The 24,343-nt window shown below is 39.1% G+C and overlaps 1 pseudogene; it reads right to left on the reverse strand.

Moving 5' to 3' along the window:
• The window catches only part of LOC100462348 (tight junction-associated protein 1-like), an 84,737-nt pseudogene that overhangs the window by 31,676 nt on the left and 28,718 nt on the right, over nt 1-24,343 (reverse strand).

Below are 24,343 nucleotides of genomic sequence, written 5' to 3' on the forward strand. Positions count from 1 at the left end.
CATAGACGTAGGCAACAAAAGAAAAAATATAAATGAGTATGAGAAAAGTTTCATAACCAGAAAAAGCTTATTATTATGTGGCAATGTATCAAATATATTTCTCTTCATTTATATTTCTAGAAGTTAAACTAAAAGTGACTTTTTTGTGAAATATTATCTTCCAGAGCTCCTCTCCCTTCTAAGCTAGTTTTCTCTTTGACTAATTGTCTACAGTAAACACCTAACATCTGACCTTAGTTTCTTTACCTCAGACTCTATTATACCCCTAGAGGCATTGGAATCATTTCAATACACTCTTCATTAGAGCCAGAGTTAGAGTTGTTAACATTTTAAATTTAAAAATACTTGTGTAATTTTGCTTTTACGAAAATGTATATATTTATGTATGGGGTATGCCCTAAAGCATGGCTCAGCCATACTAGAAAATAAGTAAGCTTCATGATAAAGCTGGTGACTGGTTACAATTCCAGGATTATAATGGGATCCAAATGAAGCACTCCTGAGGGTGTGAGCACACAAATATTGAACTTGAAAATTACAGGCTTTCAAGAGTGTAGAGAGTGTACTAATGAAGTTGATTGAAATCAATTACCCTTCTGAAAATTGGGAGGTGTTCAGAGAACAATTAGGAAGACTCCAATCCATATTCATTAATATAGAGTGGGTCCCCAAATGACAGAGATAGCTGCTGTGATTAACAAAGAGGTTTTAAAAAAAGACAGCCTCATAAAAGAAATAGACGTGGGAAAGGCTTCCAGTGCACAATGGACAGTAACATACTTATATTAGAAAGAAGTTGCAATCTAATTCACGATTAAATGTATTTCTTAGTAATAGAAGTAGAATGAGGGAATTCAAGTGTGCATCCAACACAGAGAGAAAATGAAGACTTTTTTTGCTCCTGCCCATGGCCTATTTGATAACTTGATAATTGTCTTGGTCCATTCAAGCTGCTATAACAAAATACCATAGACTCAGTGGCTTATAAATAACAGAATTTATTTCTCACAATTATGGAGGCTGAGGAGTACAAGATCAAGGCAGACTTTGCATCTGGTGAGGGCCCACTTTCTGGCTCATAGATGGTGCCTCTTATTATACCCTCACATAGTAGAAGACACAAGGCAGCTAGCTCTCTGGGGTCTCTTTTGTTTAGGCATGAAACTTACTCATGAGGGCTCTGCCTTCATGACTTAAACATCTCCCAAAGCCCTCACTTTCTAATACCACTACATTGGAAGTTAGTGTTTCAACTTATGAATTCTAAGGGGGAACACAAACATTCAGACCATAGTAATAATATAACATGTAATAAGTCAGGGCCTAAACATAGGAGAGGAAGAAGGCAGCTGCCTGTCAGGAGATCCCTAGCCAGAAAGCTCTCCCCTGCTGGGCTGCTGTTGTACAGTCTCAGAATTCATCTTAGCCCTTAAGAAATGAATTCAGGTTCTAATCAAAGGCCTACCAACTATTTGCTGAGGTTTCTTGAGGGAATCATCAACCTTTCTGTAAAACGTTGATGACAATACTTTATTCTGTAAAATGTTGATGATAATACTTTGTTCTGCCAACCTCACAAAGTTGTTTATAATCAAATATGACTGCATATGTGAAAGGTGATCATTCCTGCAGAATATAATGAATTTTTACTGTTTTACTTCCTTGTTCATAGTGACAGCTTACTATGTTCTAGGCACAGTGCTAAGCATTTTATCTTCATTAATGATTTACTCTTCACAACTACTCTATGGAAATGGGTTCTATTATTATCCCATTGTACAGGTAAGTAAACTGAGTCTCACAGAGTTTAACATGCCCACGGTCACACAGCTAGTAAATGGCAAAGCCACAATATGAGGCCAAGCAGTTTGATTTCAGAGCCCATATTCTGTACCACTGCACTCTACTGACACCTAACATTAATATCTGACATGTTAATATCTGCAATTTACAGGTTACAGTGTACTTTCATATACCTACTCATTCAATCAGTACCCCAATCCTGTGAGGTAGGGAAATTATCTCCAGTTGCATGAAAAGGAAACCAGATTCAGAAGGAATTACTTAACGAAGGCTGAACAGCTAGTGTTAAGTGTTATTCCCAATATGCAAAAGCTGCTTTACCAATTTGTACTGTTTTCCTAAGTACATGGGGATCAGTAAATGTTCTCTTGGTTAGCTGGCATAAGAATTCTATTCTCTGGGGAAAAATATATGTTTATGTGTGTATATATACACATATATACACATACACATGTACAGATTTTTTTATTAATAGGAGACAATGTATACAAATTTATTTAATGTGTGTACACAAGAACTTTCAGAATTAAGACCCAACTTCCTAGTAAGGTACAGAAGCTTATATACTATAAATGTCCAATAGGTTCTTCCTGCCCACTGCAGAAACAAAACCAATTCACTGAGATTACGGCACTGAAGTAAAGAAAGAGTTAATTAATACGGGCTAGCCATGTGGAAGATGGAGTTATTACTCAAATCAGTCTCTTTGAAGACTCAGAGGTTAGGGTTCTTCAAGGATACTTTGGTAGACAGGGGACTAGGGAATGGGTACTGCTGACTGGTTGCAGATGCAATCATAGGGGTGTAGAAAATGGTCTTCACATTCTTTTACAGAAATGAATGCACTGAGTCAGCCTCTGAGTTGAGGACACTGAGCACAGGACAAGCTGAGTCATGAGTCACAACTCCCAGTGGAGTCAGTCAGTTACCAGAATGCAAATATTTGAAACACATCTCAAAAGACCAATCTTAGCTCTACAATAGTTATGTTATCTATAGGAGCAATTGGGGACATCATAAATCATGTGACATCTGGCAACATGACCCTTGAGCAGTAAGGCATTATAAAAACTATGCCTACATTTTAGCATAATTCCGGCCCCTCCCATAATCCTAATCTTGTGGCCTTTCATTAGTCAAGGGCAGTTTAAGCCCCTGAACAAGAAGGCAAACAGTTTTAAGAATAGACTGTTATCATCCTTGCTTGGAAGTTAACTATAAGCTCCTCCCATGGTTAGCATGGCCTACACCCAGGAATGAGTGAGCATAGCTGGCCTGTGAGGCTAGAAGCAAGATGGAGTCAGCCATGCTAGGTTTCCCTCACTGTCAATAATCTTTGCAAAGGTGGTTGCAATACCACTTCAAGGTTATAGAAAGAATGGAGGTTTGAATCCTGGTAAAACAGATTATGGGATGGGGGAGAAGAGGAATTCTGTCGAGGGGATTACCAAGGAGAATGAATGGATATGGGAACTTGTAAATACTTCTCTCTGGAATTTAAATGATCTTTGGAGATAGATATTATACTTGTAAAAGTGTCTGTTCAGGTGTAGCTACATGTTGGTCTTCTTTTCTGCAATAGATAAAGAGATAACAGGAAATGGAAGAAAAAAAAACAATTGTTCTCCTTGGTGGGTCTGGATCTTAGGCAGATAAAGGAATTTCAGCTTCTTTGGGACAGACAGTCGGGGAAGAGGGAAGGTCAGAGAGAGCTTCAACCTTCTTCATCTCAGAGTGTGAGATGTGAGATATATATGTGTGTGTGTGTTTATATATATGCTTATATATATGTTTCTATATATATATGTTTTATATATATGTTCTCTATATATATGTTTCTATATATATAAAATATATGTTTATATATATATACACACACACACATTAATCTGATAAAGATCCATGGAATTTAGAAATAGCATGGCTTCTGAGGTGTAAGAGCACAAGACAACCATAGCTGAAGATTAAAGCCTAGGTCAAGTTCTAGTGAGGTGCCAGGATGGGGGCTCTAAGCATCCAAATGCATTTGCTAACTGACAATCCTAGAAACAGGTTGAAGATCTAAGCCATTTTTGATAAGCTGTACCTCATAAGCCCTTCAAAGGTAAATCTATTAACAAGTATGATTCATTAGTATACTAAGCACAGCTTACAAAAGGACTCATCTGTGGAGCTTTTAACTGCAAAGAGTAATTTGTTTGAATGCAGAATTCAGTATCAGTCAATGAATGAAGGTCAGGATTAGGTGACTTCTCTTTAGCAGATTTCAAGTCAACCCTGAAACTCAGCCATCAGTGCATTTCCCATCACCACCCCGACTTTCTCTAAAAGGCAAATGAAGTACACATATAAGGCTGAGAAATAAGAGACTCTTGCTTGTGGTATGCTTTCATTCTCTTCCTGGCTCTCTGCTCTCTAGACACCCAGTGACCTCATGCTGCCTCCCATTGCTGTGTACCATCTGGTGATGCCCTCACTGCAGTATCTCATGTCTCTCACCTACACTTATCTATTCAAGTAACCTACGTGACCCCTTTCCTTCGGATATCATGTGGGATTGCAAGTGGCTCTGAGAAATTAATTAGTACTAATTTGTTAATGGCTGAAAATAAATTTTGTTGTTTAGACCCACACCTATCCCACTCTAGGTAATAGAAGGCAGCGGGTACAGCAAATTAAAGCTGGCCTAAAAATCCACCAGACTGAAAGACAGGACAACAGAATCCTAGTTCAACTTTTCTACAACTGGGCTGTGGGATTTATTCTCTTTGGGTGTCACTTTCTTAACCGTAATCAGAATTCGTTACCACAAATGGTAATACATTTGTGGATTACCAGTACTCACCTGCGTGCCTCCACAGTCTATCCCTGCCTACCCCAAAGTGAAGAGGACTTATGTTGGAATTCGGTAGGTTTTTCTACAAAACAGGACTGACTCTACTTGTGTTTATACACAGCTCATTGCTCTCCAGAAGAGGCCCTCTCCTTTCCTTAATTGAACCTGACTCTGTAGTTTGAAGAATGGATGAAAAGAGAATGTTAGAAGCATTCTTCTTAGAGTATTTTAACTTAAGGTTCAATCTTACAGAGTTGTAAATGCCAAGATAAGACTTTGGAACTTGATTCCCCAGGACAACAGGGAATCATGGAAGTTTTCTGAGCAAAGGAGTGACAAACAAAGTTGTGTTGTGTTTGTAATACTAAATAGTTAAATTATCACTCTGTGGAAAAAAATCAAAATATTTCTTTGCCATATTTTGACATGGTTGTTCAAAGGACCTGCAAACAGAAGTAGCCCTGCAAAGCTGTCTTTTGTGTGGAAGATTTGTACCTGTAGAGAATCTGCATTGATGAAGCCAGGTTTTCTCTGAGGCCTTCCCTTGTCCAGATCTAGGAATGATTAACTGAAAGTCTGACACCCTTAAAGGCCCGAGAGAAATATTTACCATCTATTCTTTCTGAGGGCTGCTACCTGTGAGGTTTCATCTGCATGAGAAGACCACCTTGCTAGCCAGGACTCCTCTTCTCCCACTCCCATAATCGATTTTGCCACAAGCTAAGCCCCCCATTGTTTCTTTAACCTCAAGATGATATATAATCTTCTGTGCCCCATTGGGGTGTTGGGGTTATCACTCTGTGATTCTTCCCCATATGAATAAGTTTGTGTGCTGGAGAGAGACGTCAGCAAGATGACCCACTAGAGACACCAGGTGCTTGTCCCTCACCCCCGACAAGAAAGGACCAAGGCAATGAAAAAACAAATAATATTTAACTGGAGTGTCAAAAGAAGAGTGCTGCAGTGCAGATGCACCTATGTTGACTAGAAATCCAGAAGAGCAGCATGGAAGCACCCAGCCTCTATAGCCCCTTCTTCCTCACCTGGATCAGATCTGCCTGGAGCCAGAAGGGACTTCCCATCATGGGGCAAAGGCAAGCAGAAGAACCCCACCAGCCTCCATTGCCTCACAAAAACCTATAGTCCTTACTACAGGAAAATCTCACAGATTTTTCACACCTACCCCCTGTGAACTTGAGACTAGACCCACTGCTGAAGTCTACTGTACCTCTCCAACACTAGGGCTCCATCTTCATTCCACTAAGCCCACACTGGTAGCTGAACACTACAACCCCAGCTGTGCAGAGCTTGGACCCAGGATCAGCTATGACCTTGCTCCTGCACAACAGGGAAACCAACTCCCACCATTGACACTTCCAGCCAGAGGAACAGTCTGGCATTCCCACCCAGTGCAAACCCACCCTTGAGCCAGCCAAACTGCTGCATTCCCTCCCTCAAGCAGGGAAGGCCCTCAAGCCTCTGAACAGCTGACACACTCCCAGAAGGTGGAGCAGCTACAGACCCACTCCCAAGGCCTGAGAAACAGCCCCACCCCTTACAGACAAGCCCCTGGCCTGATCAATAGCCCTGCAGCCCCTAATCAGGGCCTGAGAAAAGCTCCAGGGCCACCACTAGCAGATATACCCCCGTCCAATCAGCAGAGTGCCCATGCCTTGGGACTGAGAAACAGCCCTGCGGGCCACCCTGGTGGGCAAGCCTTCAGGCCAGCCGAGCAGCCTTGTACTCGCATCCTGGGCCTAAGAAGCAGCCCTACGGCCACCCCTAGCAGACATTTACCCATGCCAGCTGAGAAGCCATGGGACTGTCTCCTGGGTCTGAGAAATAGCCCTGTGGGCTGTCCCTGGCAGACACACCCCAGGTCAGCTGAGCAGCTGTGCACCTGCATCCCAGGCCTGAGAAACAGCCCCATGAGCCACCCCAGCAGACACATACCCAGGCCAGGTGAGAAGCCATACAACCACATCCCAGGCCTGAGAAATAGCCCCGTTTCCTGGCAGGCACACCCCCAGGCCAGCCAAGCAACTGCGTGAGCTTGCTCCCAGCCAGAGTGTAACAGCCCTCATAGACCCAAGCCCCAAGTTGGTTGACTCACCATGGCACACACTCTCCCCCAACCTGAGAAATGCCTCGCAAGTCTACCCCCAGCAAAGCCACAGCACCACAACCACAAACTCTTCTCTGTCTAGGCCCTGAGACACTCAAAATGTCACTAGCATGGATTACACATGAAATATTCTCCAGGATTGATCATGTGTTAGAACACAAAACAAGTCTCAAAAAAAAAAAAAAAAATTAAAAGTGGAAATCCTATCGAGTATCTTACCTGGTCAAAATGGAATGAAACTAGAAATCAATAACAAGAGGAACATTTTAAACTATACAAATGCATGGATATTAAACAACATGCTCCAGAATGACCAATGAGTGAAGGAAGGAATTAAAAATGAAACTTAAAAATTCCTTGAAACAAATGAAAATAGAAACAAAACACACCAAAATCTATAGGGCACAGCAAGAGCAGTACTGACAGGCAAACTTACAGGATGAATAAGTTTTAGGGAACTAATAAAAAAGTGAATACTTGACAGATCCTTACATAAAAAAAGAAAACGTGAAAGATTTCAAATAAATAACTTAATGATGGCCGGGCACGGTGGCTCAAGCCTGTAATCCCAGCACTTTGGGAGGCCGAGACGGGCAGATCACGAGGTCAGGATATCGAGACCATCCTGGCTAACACGGTGAAACCCTGTCTCTACTAAAAATTCAAAAAATTAGCCAGGCGTGGTGGCGGGCGCCTGTAGTCCCAGCTACTCCGGAGGCCGAGGCAGGAGAATGGCATGATCCTGGGAGGCGGAGCTTGCAGTGAGCCGAGATCGCGCCACTGCACTCCAGCCTGAGCAACAGAGCGAGACTCCGTCTCAAAAAAAAATAAAAATAATAACTTAATGACATATCTCAAGTAATTAGAAAAGGAAGGACAAACCAAACCAACCCCAAATTAGTAGAAAGAAAGAAATAATAAATCACAGAGCAGAAATAAATGGAATTGATACTTTAAAAAGTTTTAAAAGATCAATAAAACAAAAAGTTGTTTTTCTTAAAATATAAAATTAACAAACCATTAGCTAGACTAAGTAAAAGTCATAGAAGGCCCAAACAAAATCAGAAACATGGAGATGTCACAATGGATCCCACAGAAATACAAAGGATCATTAGAAACTATTATAATCAACTATACATCACTAGATTTGAAAACCTAAATGAAATGGACAAATTTCTGGACACATACAACCTAACAAAATGGAACAAAGAAGATGTAGGACATATGAACAGACCTATAACAAGTAACAAGATTGAATCATTAGTAAAAAATCTCCCAACAAAGAAAAGTTCAGGACTGGATGTCTTCACTGCTGAATTCTACCAAATCTTTAAAGAAAAATTAATACCAATTCTTCTCAAATTATTCCAAAAAACTAAAGTGGAGAAAATTCTTCCTAAGTCATTTTGCAAAGCCAGCATAATCCCGATACCAAAACCAGGCAAGGACAAAACATAAAAAATAACTACAGGCCAGTATCCCTGATCATAGATGCAAAAATCCTCAACAACATGCTAGCATACTGAATCCAACAATACATCAGAAAGATAATACAGCACGATAAAGTGGGATTTATCCCAGAAATGCAAGGATGTTTCAGCATATGCAAAGCAAAAAACATGATACATTGCATCAACAGAATAAAGAACAAAAAACATATGATCATCTCAAAAGAAGCAGAAAAAGCATTTGATAAAGTTCAGCATCCCTTCATGATAAAAACTCACAATAAATTAGGTATCGAAGGAAAAGCACTTCAACACAACAAAGGCCACATATGACAAACCCACAGCTAACATCGTACTGAATGGAGAATAGCTAAAAGCTTTTCCTCTAAGAACTGGAACAACACAAGGATGCCCACTTGTTCCACGCCTATTCAACAAAGTACTAGAAGTCCTAGTCGAGAAATTAGGCAAGAGAAATAAATAAAGGGCATCTAAGGCATCCAAATTGGAAAGAAAGAAGTCAAATTGTCCCTGTTTGTGGATGACATGATCTTATACATAGAAAAACCAAGACTCTAACAAAAATCTCTTAGAACTGATAAATGAATTCAGAAAAGCTGCAGAATACAAAATCAACATACAAAAATCAGTAGCATTTATATACACAAACAACAAACTAGCTGAAAAAGAAATCAAGAAGGCAAGCCAATTTACCATAGCTACAAAAATGTTTATTGCAGCACTGTCCACAATAGCCAAGACATAGAATCAACCTAGGTGTTGAAGAATAGATAAATGGATAGAGAAAATGTGGTATATATACACAATTGAATACTATTCAGCCATAAAAAGAATGAAATCCTGTCATACACAGCACCACGGATGGAACCGAAGGACATTATGTTGAGTGAAATAAGCCAGGAACAGAAAGTTAATCACCATGTGCTCTCACTCATAAGTGGAAGCTAAAAAAAGGTTGGTCTCACAGAAGTAAGAAGTAAAACAGAGGATACTAGAGTCTGGGAAGGGTGGAGGAGAGAGATTTGTTAAAAGACAAAATTACAGCTAGATAGGGGGAATAAGTTTTAGTGTACTACTGCACTGTGGAATTACTATAGTTAATGATATATCGTTTCAAATAGCTAAAAGGAGGACATTGGATATTACCAAGACAAATAATAAATGTTTTGGCTCAAATGGCCAAGAAGATGGATATCTAAATAGTATTGCCCCTGCTTATGGCATTTGCAGCTTCTCTTTTGTCATTTCTTCTCCTAGACCTCACTCCTGGCTCATATATCCCATCTTCAGCAACTTCTGAACAAACTACTGGCAACTGTATGTAGCTTGTTTCCTGATGTTGTGCCTTTCTTTAGAAACAGAGTGATTACTTCTGGGCCTAAGTAAAAGAGGGATATAAGTGTCCTAGAGCTGCCTCACCTGTTCAGGGTATCCAGACTCTTAAAGCATAAGAGACGCCTCTTAAACCTCAGCGAAGCACAACCCCCGCAGGGTAGAGAAATAACCAGAAAAGAAGTGTGTGTGCACATGCTAGAAAGAGGATGAGGGGGGTGGGGGCAACATCGAAACAATCATCTCATTCATCAAAGAGAGAGCAGAGACCTGATGCAGTGATACAGAAAAGACTCTATGGCTGTTATGACTTACCTGAGTGGCTGGATCTTATACACTCTTTGGACTCCGGTAGAGTTATGTAAAATTTCCCTTTTACTGTTGTAAATTCAAAAACCTTTTATGACCTTTTACTATTTGCCAAGCAGGCACTGAGACATGAGACCATAGAGGTGAAGAAAACACAATCCCCCATAACCCCACTTTGGTGCCTATACCCTACCTTATACATATCTCTATTATTTGACCCACCACTTCCTCCCACATGAAAAGAGGAGAATCCTGTATCTCCAGTGCCTATTACAATGTCTGGAGCATTGTAGAAACTCAATACAGGAGGCAAACAAGAACAATTATGAATAAAGTGAATTCTATTTTTTCACTGACTCCAGAGACTGATGTATTTTCCTAATGGATCTTCAATGATCGCTAGTTGCAAACACTTTAGTTTTTAATCCTCTCAATCTCTATGATATGTTAACAAAGCATAAAAGAACTAGGGAAGCACCTTCAGATTTAAGGAACCCCTTTGTACTCTAAATATAACCACCCCAATAATGTAGTTGATGTTTTAGGTGAGTTTGATATGCCTGGGCTTCTTAAGCAGGACCACCTACCTGCAGCAGCAATTTCTTTCAGCCCCTCTCCCAGAAAGCATGCTCCCTGATTTAAATATAACCCCAGGGGAAAAAATGTTCCCTCCCAGCAATTGTTGAGTGAACCCACAGCTGCTGCCTATTGTTAAGCACCAGCTCAAGCAATCAGGCTTTCTTTGTATTAGCTGAAAAACAAGGAAATCGCACATCCACGCCTAACTGCCTCACACCTGTGCTTGCAAAAGTGGCAGAAGCACTGAGCATCTTGTGACTAATCTGGAAAATTGTCTACTTCAAGCAAAGTGACTTTCAGTGTTTTGGGTAAGCTTCTAACCTCTTTTCCAGCTACACGTGTGATTTGGAATGCACATATTTGTTCCTTCTTCCTGGTAATCTTTCAACTCTAAGCTCTGCCTGGTACACGACTTTCAGATCACGGCTTTATGCTGAGATCCAAGGAACAGATTACAATGGTCAGTCTGAAAATTAGCACATAGGACCTCTCTAAGTGCAGAGAGACCGCTAGAGAGAAACAAACTCAACTCATTGCCAGACTCCGATTTTCAAGTAATAATAACAACAATTTATTTTTTGCTTACTATATGCCAGGCACTGTTTTAAAACCATTATCCTGTTTTTCACAGGTAAGGGAACTGTGGCACATATATGCTAAGTAACCTGTGCAAGATTGCGCAGCTAACAGATGTGAACTCAATTAACTCTATGTGGTTTTTCAAATTAATTTATTCATTAACTCACTCCCCTTAACACAATTAAAAATACTTATGTTAAACAAATTATTATAATTTGTTGATTTCAAATCAAAAGCCTTTTAATCACTATCATTTTTTTTTTTTTTAATCTTCATCATAGCACTTACAGTTGGCTCTGCTCCCTAGGCATGGCCAATGGCCAAGAATCATTCCAAGTCTCTGCTCCTGCTCGTCTCTCAACCCCATCGCTACCTATCAAAATGCTATACACCTTCAAGGTCCATATCAAATATTCTCTTCTTTCTGAAACTTTCCTAGTCATCTAGATAGATACAATCTCTTATCCCTCATATTTCTCTGTTGGGAAACTGTTATGGTCTAGCTTTTAGTAGATATTAGGGTAATTATTTTATCCTCACCTTCTACTCAACCATAAGTTCCCTAGGGGCAGAAATTAAGACACACTCCTCTTTGGATCATCTGCAGGGCCTAACATAGTGCCTTGCAAATAGTGGATGCAGAATATATGTTTACTGAATTTTCAGTTGAGAACTCTGTGTACACGTTGCCAAGAAACAAAGAACAGCGAGAGATGGTGAAAAAAATGTAAAGAGGAAGAGAGGTTAGAATTGTAAAGAGCTTAAGAAATCAGCCAGAAGGAAATATGTACAAGTACCCAAAGTCGGCATGGCAAGGGAAGCTAGGAAGAGTGTGGAAGCTAGGAACCATGTGAAAATCTATTTGATCAGAAAAACTGTTAGTGTTTTACAAAATGAAGCTACTCCTCTCCTATCTTGGAAGACAGAGTCAATAATGTTCAGTCTTCCAAAACTATATACTTCTCCCAAATTTCTGCTAAAATAATTTGACACTAATCCAGCTGACCATTTACTATACAGCATTAGTTAAGCTTTCTGTATAGATCTGACTCTTCTCTTGCTATTAGTTGAATCTTCTTGACCTTATGTTCTGCCATTTACCACCAATCTAAATTATTTTATTATGTTAACTATCATGCTGGATTCCCATTGTTCTCTTGACCCTGTGATAGGAATATTACCAGCTATATGCTGTCCTCTTTATAAACTTGTGGTTTTCCTCCTGGCATGTTCTCATGCCACATGGTTCCTACCCCATTTCCTATAGCTGGGTTCAGCCCAAATTCTCAATCAGTATGGCTTCCATATGCCAGCTCATGAATTAGTGTCAGTCTGTGATGGAGTTTACTCCTGCTGGGGATGAAATTTAATTATATTTTTGTAATTTTTCTGTTTGTCTATTTCTCTTAATTTATATTTATCTTTTTTTACAGAGACTAAGTTAGTCTTATAATTCAATATATTCAGCTGAAAGGGTTGTTTTTATATTAATACTCTGGCCATTCTGCTTGTATTTAAATTCACTTTTATGGTATAACAGTGATAATTAGTTGTTGGTAGTTGTGTGTGTGTGTGTGTATGTGTGTTCTTACGTGTCAAAATAAAATGCTGGCAATCTAATATTAGTTTTCCAGGTATTTATCTACATTTATCTATTTAAACACACACAAACACTTTCTTCTCTTTTTTTAACTGATCTGGGAACCTCTGCTCAGAAGGATGCTGATAACCTTAATGAGTGCATGCAAGGATTAGAGCAAACCAATTCCAATTAATGGTCTTATTCTGCTGATGGTGGGCTGCCATTTTCTTCAAGTATAAAAGCCAGTATGTTTTATTTAGTTCAGTTACACAATGGTATGAATTTCTTCCAAGAGTCTACCTAAGGAAAATCTATGTATTTATTAAGGTAAGAAGTCTATTAAGCCACACCATTTATAATCATTCCACATAATGTATAGAGTGTGTAAATAGTGCTCCTGAACAGTCTATAGAGAGATACATTCATATATTTACCCTTGAATCAGGCACTCCCATATTGCAGCATATTTGTATTTATAGATTTTTTTTCCCTTGGAACTCAGCCTCACAGACACTTCAGTGCAGTCTCTCACCATCCTTTTGCAGCTTCCTGGTGGAGATGACATTTGCTCAGCTAGAGAATAGACACTTTCTAGCTGAGTTGCTCATCACACTGATACCCTAAGGCCTGGCTGATTGGCTGTCAGAGGACTCCAGCTGTTTAGCTGCCGTGATATGTCTTTCATAGGAAAAGACATTTCCTGGAACATCAACAGCTTGTTAAGGACTGGGGAGTGCAGGGGAGAAATTTTAAAATTTTGGAGGAACTGAGTGTTTTGAACTTGGAGGAGGCATGAAGATGAAACAGAGAAAGGGATGAAGGGGAGACTTTTCCCCCATCTGTGTTTGAAAGACTCATTTTCAGAGCTAACCTTACAATTTATGATGAGCAGCCCTCCGCAGCTTAGCAGGTCAAGTGTTGGTAGGAGAAGCAAATCTGTTACCCACCCTAGGGGTGCACAGACCATATGAAGATGTAAACTCATCAAAGAAGCTGGAAAACTCCTCATGAAATTGTCAGCAATTTCATTTCAATCTGCTTTTCTTTGTGCCTTGATTTACCGTTCTGAAAATCAAGGTTGAAGAACACTCTTGGACATGCTTATAAGATCCCAGAGAGCAAAACGTCGACCAAAGATACCTGGATTCTGAAGGTCCCTTTGGGAAGCCAAGTTGGTAGCCAGAGCACACAGAAGGGAGGACCACAGTGCTAATGAGGCCATGCTTGCCAATTTGAAGCCCATGTGGGCCAATTAGCTCTGCTTTCTTCCGCTGCCATCAACTGACCCCTGAACTCTGGCTACTCACCTCACAGATCTATGCCATTGGTCACTGGGGTCAGCAAGAGAGTGTGTGGTTGTCTCAGTGAAAATTTAACAGAGCATGTTTCCAAGTGTCACCTTTATGTGTGAGGGGCAGCACAGGAACTCCTCAGGGTATCAAGTACTGTTTAACGGTCTCCTGGAGTCCTCCTTCCATCTGTGCTTCCCACTCTGACATATCTTATCACTCTCTATTGTCTTTGTCTGCTTGCCTATTTGTTTTCTCCCACCAAACTGTGAGCTCTTTGAGAACTTATATTGGCTTAACGTAAGTATTGTATCTTACTTAATTCCGTAACCTTGGCAACTCACACAGTATAGACACATAACAAGAGCTCTGTAAACCTTACGTGACTGAATGAAGGAATGTAAAGGGCCTATCTCCAGCATTCCTGAACAAGGTTTGACAACAATTCAGTGGGTCAGCAATTCCACCATAAAAATCTGCAAAAATTTCCTAGAGTAAATGCATATAATTCACTCCAAACATTTTAACAGATAAATGCCTTTGCAAAAATATTACCTATGAGCCAAGGGACAGATGTGGATAGTAACAAATCGGTCTGCCAGGGTAATATAAGCACCTAAAGTTTGTAAATCAGTAACCTAACCCTGGCTTATTCAGTTTCATATGCAACAAAGCAAAGCCCTTTTGAATAAAAAATAAAATCATCATCTGAGTTTACAATGGAGAGTTGCTCCTTCGGATTGGAGGTTCCTAGAAGGTGAAGACGGTGCTTCATCAAAAGGCCATACACATCAAATGCACTAGGGAAGAAATATGAGCACTTTGAGTTCTGATTTCAGCAATAAGTGAGCCATACTCTCTCATCTAGCCTCCCTGTGTCTCTGAGGCCTAAAACATACTACCCTCTACTCATGACTGTCCATGCTTGTCAGGATTACTTTATTAGTTGTTTAATGCTCAACTCAGATGTCACTACCTCTAGGATGTCTTCACTGACCACCATCCCCAAGGTGGATTCTGTGCCTTTACTATATACTTCCATGGAGACCATGATTTCTTCTTTTATTGGAACTTTATGTTTTATTGTAATTTTCCCTTTACCTATTTATCTTCTCTGATAGACTGTGAGTTTGACAATAAAAATTCTATTTCAGTAGGTCTGGGGTAGAGTAATTGTTATGACCAAGGAAGTTTGGGATATACTGTTCTAATTCATTGTGTTCACAGTCCTGGATGCATAATTAAATATAAAACACTGCCACTAGCCAACCCAATCAGAAACATAGTTTTGATTCCAAAATTAACCCCTTTGCTCCCAAATATCAGTTGGAGAAAGGCTAAGGAGTGAGGAATACCCAGTGAGGTAGCTACTATTCTATGACCATTTTATGGAGAGATAAACTGAAGGTTTGACAGTTTATGTGATTTTCCTAGTTACTTACTATAAGTGCCAGAGCCAAAATTCAAAGCCAGATCTGTTTTTCTTTTTTCAGAATTGTATTTCGAAAATGTTTAAAATACAGGAAAGTTTAAAGGGGTTGAAAATCATATACCTACCACCTAAATTCTGCCATTAATATTTTACTCTGTTTGTTTTATCATGTATTCATCATCTACTTGTCTTTCTACTCATTGACCAATTTATCTTAATTTTGATGCATTTCAAAGTAATTGCAGACATCAATATACTTCAACTATATGCTATATGATTATAGCATGCATATCATCAACTAGGATTTAATATTTGTTTGCAGGGTGTTTTCTTTTGATGTAAAACTTACGATGAAATGCACAAATCTTACATGTATGTTTGCTGGACTTTGATAAATGCATACACCTCAGCTACCCAAACCCCTATAAAGATTTAGAACATTATAATTCCCCTAAAAAGTTCTCTCATGTCCTTTTCAGTCAATGCAACCACCATATCCAGAGGCAACCACTGTTCTGAAATTCTTCCATCATAGTTTAGTTTATTCTGCTCTAGAGTGTATATAAATGGAATCACAAGGTATGTACTCTTTTGTGTAAACATTTACCAATGTGGTTTTATAAATCAGTATTGTGTCCCATTCCATTATTGAATTGTGCTCCATTATATGGAGATACCCCAGTTTGTTTGCTTATTCTCCTATTGATAGATAACATTTCTACTTTCTGTCTATTATGAGCACTGCTGCTATGAAAATTCCTGTACAAGTCTTTGTGTGGATATATACTTTCATGTCTCTTGAGTACATACCTAAGAATGGAATTGCTAGGTCATGGGGTGTGTATGCTTAGTTTTATAAGAAATTGCTATACATTTTTCCAAAAGTGGTTGTACCATTTTAACACTCCCATCAGCAAAGTTTGATAGTTCCAATTCCTCCACATTCTCATCAACACCTGGTTTTCTTGATCTTTTACATTGTAGTCACAGTGATGGGTATGTGATAGCATCTCATTGTCTAACTCAGACTTTTTGAATTTCAAAATTAATGGCTTTTTCATCCTGATCACATTACAAATATATGTAGTATATAAAAATAACAAGAAACTCATAGTACAAGTCACGACATGAGAAGTGCAATATAAATAAAGTGCCAAAACATCATAGAGAGATAGAACTTCCAGCTGAGATACATAATATGATGTCATATATTCATTTTTTCATTAATTCAAAAACATTTATTAAGAACCTATTAGGTAGTGGGGATATAACAGTAAACAAAACTACAAAGGTCCCTGCCATCATAGAACATTAATTCTTTTGCTGCTGTTGTTGTTGAGACAGTGCCTCACTCTGTTGCCCAGGCTGTAGTGTAGTGGCACAATCATAGCTCACTGCAGCCTCGACCTCCCAGGCTCAAGTGATCCTCCTGCCTCAGTCTCCCAAGTAGCTAGGACTATAGGTGTACACCACCACACTTGGCTAATTTTTAGAATGTTCTTTCTAGAGACAGGGTATCACCACATAACCCAGGCTGGTCATGAAACATAAATTCTAATGGGGCGAGGGAACACAATAAACAAACTAGTAAAATGCATCTCAGATGGTGCTAAGTGCCATTGGGTAAAATAATACAGGGAAGATGGGGAATAGGGAAGGCTGGCAGGAGGAGACTATTTTATATAAAGTAGGCAAAGCATTTATTTAAGATAGATTTTGAAGAATGACTAAGGTTCAACCTAAAGCAAATAAGTAGAAAAACTTCAAATAGGGTGCGGGTGGACACAAAGATAACATTGATCAGTGAGAAAGAACAAGGACTGAGTGTGGTAGGAGCCTCAGGTCTGTCTTGGAGCACATTGGGAAACAAAGCTGAAAAGACTAGGGAGAGCAGTTTATGGAGCTTGTGCTACAAAGAGCTACAGACCGGGTTTGAGCAAGATGGACCCAATAATGGACCTAGAAAAAATTGAATTTGTGGCATTTCATTTGGTTGAATAAACATTTTTCAGTGCCTACTATATGGTTCACAGAAAGGATTGTAGGAGGGAGAAACTAAAGATGGTGGTGAGAAGTAGGAAAAATAATGAGTTATCTGCTGCCATTAATAAATATCAACTAAGACTGTGGAAAGTAATTGAAAGATAGAAAATTTATTGAGGAGATAGAATTAACAGTCTTGGTGACTTAAGGTGGCAGTAGGAAGGGTACTAATCTCTTTTCTGCTTGGAATAGCATATATACATCTTCCAGTAGCAACAAAAATAAATGAATATTGGCAGCAGTACCCATACAGAATGAGGCCTTCCTTTTGAAGAATTGGGACTTTTTCCATTGCCTTTGCTAGAGCATCGCCCTCCACCCTCCAGTCCAGAGTGGTTGCGCCTATTTGAACCTCTGTGTTTCTATACAGTGTAAGAGGAATCTCAACCACTTGGGCCATGGCATCCAAGGGTATGAAAAATGCTCACCAGAATTTTTGCACATGGCTGAGAAGGTGGTTCTTTCCAAGAAAAAAAAAAAAAATACCAAAGAACAATACCACCACCACCACCATCTAAATTTCTTTTACTGGCTTGTCAAATGCCTGAAAGTTTCACCATTCAATGGGAGAGTTCAGAGTCAAAGATTCAATATTTAGGCTCTTCTGGAATCATGTGCATTGAAATTAATTGAGAACTCTTGCTTGAGAGAAACAAGAGATTCACATGGATTCATGTGTCTCATGCCTCAATTACCCTTCATTTATTGAGCATAATGGGAACCTCAAAAGAAGAGGTCTCATGACATAGTTAACTGAGGATAGGTGATAGGGATAGTAAGAAGATCTATAGTTAACTGAGGATGGGTGGTGGAGATATTAAGAAGATCTGCAACAGAAAATAGGCCCAGGCAGAGCTCCAACTGATGGGCTTGTGTGAGCCTAAGTCAGTTGTTTAAGGGTGTGAATGAATGGGAGAATGAGCCACCAAAAGGCAATAGCAGCAGGATACCTGCTTCAAATATTTTCCTGTCATCAAATTGCTGGACTGTGGAAAGTTCAAAAGGATAAGAATCACTGGCTTTATTAAATTGTATCTGCCATAAACCAAAGCTCTGAAACTTAAAAATGTCAGTATCACAACAGAGGTTCCCAGCCTGGGACACCTCACCATCCTCTGCATACAATCTCAAAGATGTCCTCTGTCAGGGCCTTCCACTCTCTCTCAAAATACAGTACTGACTGAGTCACCACAGTGGGCCCCCATTTAGCATCTGCTGCATATATGTCACTTTACTCAGTGAATTCCTGCTACTTGGTTAAAGACACTGCTGCTTTTCAAAGCAGTGAGTAGGGTGGGGGAAGGTGGATCTCAACTCACCAAGTGTCAAAGTAATGAATGGGGGAAGTGAAGCGAAGTGAAGCCAATGATCATCAGCAGCAGGAGCTACAAAGAAGGCTTCAACCAACCTTCACACCTCTCACTTTAACTAAAGGGTTGGTAAAGAAAAGGGCCTTGTGAGGCATAGGACAAAAGACAATGCCTGGGTAGAGTGGGTACTGGATCAATGAACGTTGAATGAAAAAGTCAGAAAAGTAGCATGAGGCCAGGTAGAGGTGCCCAGTGCCCAGAGGTAGATATTTGCTTTTTTAAGAAAAAAATCCTGCCTCCCTCTACGTATCGTGGCATCCATTTTTTTCTTCTAAAATGCATAAAACCGTCTCTCTTTTGTGCCTTTATAGATACAAGATGCATCCCTTTGCATGGGATCTGGGTGTGTGGGTGTACATGTTAATGACTGTAGCATAATTGTAATCCATGGAATGAGCATGGTTCACATGAGAGAACCACTAATTTGAACTCTACACACACGGAATTGGTGATGACTTAACCAGTGGGTGTTGTAAATAAGATAATAAGGGAGATGCTTCATCTATTCAAGGAAATACTCAAGTAACCACTTATGTCAAACACAAGAATAATTCTTATTAATATTTTTAAGTGACTCCTCTAGAGACCTACATCCGAGGCAATACAACATTAAAATGCTTCATTAATTCAGACTGGTCTCTGCTCACCATCTCAATCAGTTATTCCAAATCATCGGTGTTATATCACAGTTTAAGAAATATGGAAAATGATTTGGCTGTGAAGGTATAGCTAATGTTAAATGCTCCCTGAAAAGCTTGGGGTTTGAACTGAGACACTGAAAGCCCTAAGAGGCCTGCTCAAAATGTGGAGGGTTCTCTGAATTCAGTCAAGGATATTCTTATGAATTTGAAAAAGGGAGAATCTTTGTCCACTTCAGTTATACTCTATCACTCTACAGTTTCCACTTGTTAAATACCACTAGAGTATGCTGTACCTTGGGGGAAAAAAAATTCTTTTAGGTCTCTAGAGATGTGAAAGAATGAACCAAGTATCTTTTAAAGTGAAGTGTTTACACTCTATACTGTTTATCTTCCCATTTACAGACAAAGAAGCCTTTCCTAAGAGCTTGCTCAAAAGTCTTTAAAACACACTTCTAGGGGAGAAGAACAAGAGAGGCAGATTGAGTTTGAGCTCAAAGAAGATCTGGGAGTGAAAACCCAGATATGAAAGCTGGAAATTGCAGCTCCTACTTGCTAAAGTACACCTAGGTTGAGATTAGCAGAACCACACAGTGGGGAGGGTCTCCAGTTTAATAAAGGTAATCCAACTAATTAGATTTCAGATAAGATTGGAAATAATGAAATATTTGGGAAGAAAAACAGAACAGAGTTCATCTCTAAAGAACCAACAACAGCTTTGGCTCGCAAAACAAACTATAAGATGGGCAGTCCCAGCAATACTGGTATAATTAGCAAATAAAAGAATAAAAATTAGTAGACTATTTTTCTTCTTACCCTGGAGTATGGGGAGAGAAACTGGTAACACTGACAGGCCCAATCTGAACTCAGAGGAAGAGAGAACAAGCTAAAAGGACAGTCTCTGACTTTGCATTTATTTTCCAACCCTGCCTGCTTTTAGTGACTTAGAGAACAGAGGAGACATACACAGCAGGGCAAATGCTTTAGTTTTTTAATAATGAAACAGCATAATCTAATAGGCAAAGTTGTGCACTGAAAGTCAGGAGAGCTATCCTCTAGTCCAGCTCTGTCCTTTCCTGGTTGTGTGACCTTAGGCATGTCATTAAACCTCTCATACCTCCAGTTAATTGGTGTATACATTGTGAGCCTGGGTTTGTGTAATTTTATATACAATGCACTTGTGTAAAATTATCTCTGAAGTCCCTAAATATTATTTTAAAATTATATAGTATCACAAAAGCTTTAATAGTCTATAATTCAATGATTTCATCTACCCAAGAAAAAATTGTAGGCCCTAGAGATTTAGCTAAGAAGAGTATGTACATGCGTGTGCATGCACAGAAGAGAGGAGGAGAAAGGCAGAGGGAAATGATTCATTATGAGTGCACAATAAAACCAACAAGAAGAAAATAGATGGTTTAAAAATAAATTGTTGTCTAGTTATTTTGACTTACTCTAAACAAGCCTGCAACAGGGATCGGTTGCAGCCTGAAAAGTCTGTTTTGAAAGCTCCCTCAGATTTTTAACCACAAATCCTGTCTCAAAGTCATGCAAAAGAAAATCTCTTGTGAGTCTTTAAATCTCCATCAGCTGATACATGAAAATAAGGGTAGGACCAGCTACACGGTGGGGAATAAACCAACATGACCCTACTTTTATGCCATACAAATGCCTTGTAATTGTTCTTGGAGTGCAACAGACAGCTTACTTTGTTATTAGCAAGCTGAGTATTATTTTTACAAGATAAACAACAAATCCAGACTCAGGACAGGGGCTGGCAAACATTTTGCACAAAAAGCCAGATAGTAAAGATTTTAGGCTTTGCAGGTCACATACTGCCTCTGTCACATATGCTTCTTTTGTTTGTTTATTTTTGTTTTTATTTTTTTTTACAATCCTCTAAAATTGCGAGTACAGGCTGGGCGCGGTGGCTCATTCCTGCAATCCCAGCACCTTGGGAGTCCTAGGCGGAAGGACTGCTTGAGCCCAGGAGTTCAAGACCAGCCTGAGCAACATAGAGAGACCCTGTCTCTACAAAAAATTTAAAAATTAGCCAGGCATGGTGACACACGCCTACAGTCCCAGCTACTCAGAAGGCTGAGGTGGGAGGGTCACTTGAGCCTGGGAGGGTCACTTGAGCCCAGGGGGTTGATGCTGCAGTGAGCCAAAATCATGCCATTGCACTCCAGCCTGTGCCACAGAGGGAGACCCCATTTCAAAGCAAAAAAAAAAAAAAATCTTGAGTACAAAAATAGGCCGTAGGGTGGATTCGACCTGCTGGCAGTAGTTTGGCTACTCCTGCACCAAATTAAGCAAGCAAGTAACAGTGGTAGTGTGGGCTCAAATCTACCAGGTCAAATAGTCAAAGTCAAATAGACTTAGACCAAGTAAATCTATTAAGCTATGTTCCAAAAGAGCTGTGGCAGAATGTATAGGCAAGGAAGTACATTGGGGCCCTTGGAGAATAGCCACAGCATTTCTTCGAGGTATTACTATTGACATTATTTATAGCTAGGATTTGAACCCTGGCAGACCAACTCCAAAGCCAATGTTGTCACCCACTGTGCATATTCTGAAATAGCACTTTGTGAGTGGCTTTGTAGAGGCATCTCACATTTTAGATAAACAGGGTGTTCCTTGCTCTTTCTGTAAATCAACTCCTATTTTCTCAGTGATTTACATGAAAATTTCAGATGGACTGTCAATATATACTTTTTCCTAACAAATTAGTCTTAAGCTTCACTGCCTCCTCCCCCTTCCCCCAATCTTCCTTGCCAAAGTACTAAATGTTGTATAAACAAATACTTAAAAATACAAACGACAATTCTGATATATATAGGATTCCTTTAGGAATCATTTTATAAGCTAAAGAGTCCTTTCAAAATATGAGTGATTCCTCAATGCAACAGCCTAAAAAGTCCAGAACTAAACCCAAACACACACAGGAGCTTAGTATATGCTAAAGGTGGTATTTACATTTACGGGGAAGAGATAGTTGATTAAATAGTATTGAGACAATTGGGCAGAAATCTAGAAGAGTAAAGTTGAATCCACAACTCACATCTGACCGAAAACAAATTCCAGATGGGTCAGTGTTTTAGCATAAAAAATAAAACTATGAAAAAGAGTAGAAGAAAGGTCATTTAAAAATAATCTTGGAATGGAGAGAAGTTTTTTCTAAGTATGACACAAAATCCATAATCCAAAAAAGAAAATAAATATTTTTTCAGGGCAAAAATTCCGTGATGTTAAAAAAATTCACAGACAGAAACATTTGTAATTTGTATTACAGAAAAGGAATTAACTTTCTTAATATAAAAAGATCTCCTGTAAATCAGTTTTAAAAGATCAACAGGCAAATTGCAAATGGTCAAGGATAATAAAAAGATTATTTGTAGGAAATGAAATACTAAATTAAATGTAGTATAGTTGCTCAACTTCATCCATAATAAGAGAAATGTAAATTAAAAACCTCATTGAGATGATTTTCCACCTGTCAGACTGGTGATGATTAAAAGAAAGTTTCCTAACACCTTGCGCTGGTAAGGCTGTGGGGTAACAGTCACTCTTATGAGTTGTTGAGGGGAATGTAAATTGGCACAACCTGTATGGACAGCAAGTTTGCCATACCTACCAAAATTTGAAATGCACTTACCTTTGGAACTAGCAATTCCACTTTTAGGAATTTATTCTATAGATGTGTTCATGCATAATAAATGACAAATATATAAAGGTATTAATTGGAGTATTTACTGAAAAAAAATTCAAATGTTTATCAATAGGAAACATTTTTATAAATTATGGTAGATCAAAATCGACATCTGTATGTTACTAGTAGAAAATCCTTTCCAAAATATATACTTAAGTGGAAAAGCAAGGAATATAACAATGTTTATAGTATATAGTATGCTACCATTTGTCTAAAAGCTGGGACAAAATAATATATATATGCATGTGAAAGGCAGCAGAGCATAATGGTTAAGAGCATGGATCCTGAAGCAACCAGCCTGGATCTGAACCTTGGCTCTACCATGTAATAACTGGATTTCTTTGTGCCTCAGTCTCCTCATCTGTAAAGTGGAATTAATAACAGTACCTACCTCATTGAGCTGTTTTGAGGATTAAATGAGTTAATATTCTCAAAGTCTTAGAATAGTACCTCAGACACATAGTAAGTACTATTTAAGCATTTGTTAAATAAATAAATAGCAGAGAATATGCCTGGGAGGTTACATATAAAAAGTTGCATCTAGCTAAAGGGCAAAAATGAAAGGAGATTTATACCTGTTGAATATTCTACCAAATGCGTATATAATGCCTATTTTTTTTTAATTACATGATATTTAAAGTGTAAGTGAGTTCTATTCCCTAGCACCCTCAACTTACCTGGACTCATCTCCTCTCTATCCATCCTCTGTTTTGGCCCATCATCTCCACTTTCCATGCCTTCCACTATTGCTTCTTACTAAGTTTACTATCCTGATCCTTTCTTTACCTCAGTCCCTTTACTTGTCTCTAACTTTCTACACTGTTTCATGACTTCACAGCCTTCACAGCCTTCTTTCTGCTGCTCACTCCCTAATCCACCTTTCACGGATGCCAACACCACATTCTCAAAGTTTCAAATCTAGATATCCCGTCGCCTCAAACTCAGCACATCAAAGTGAGCATGTCATCCCCCTCGCATCTCAACCTCTCTATTTTTATCTCCCAAGCTAGAAACTTGACACTTAACTTTGACTCTTCTATCTACTTCATCCCCTAGACCCACCAAATCCATCAATGTATCCTTTCACATGTCTCTTCTTGACTATTTGCTATTAACAGGTACATTGGCTTAGACCAGCACTTCTCAAACTTTAATGGGCATAATGTGCATATGTATCAGCTGAAGAGCTTGTTAAATACAGATTCTGAATCAGTAGGTATGGTAGCCAGCCTACAAAATAGCCTTCAA

Source organism: Pongo abelii, chromosome X (assembly GCF_028885655.2).
Source record: "Pongo abelii isolate AG06213 chromosome X, NHGRI_mPonAbe1-v2.0_pri, whole genome shotgun sequence".
Lineage (NCBI taxonomy): Eukaryota > Metazoa > Chordata > Mammalia > Primates > Hominidae > Pongo > Pongo abelii.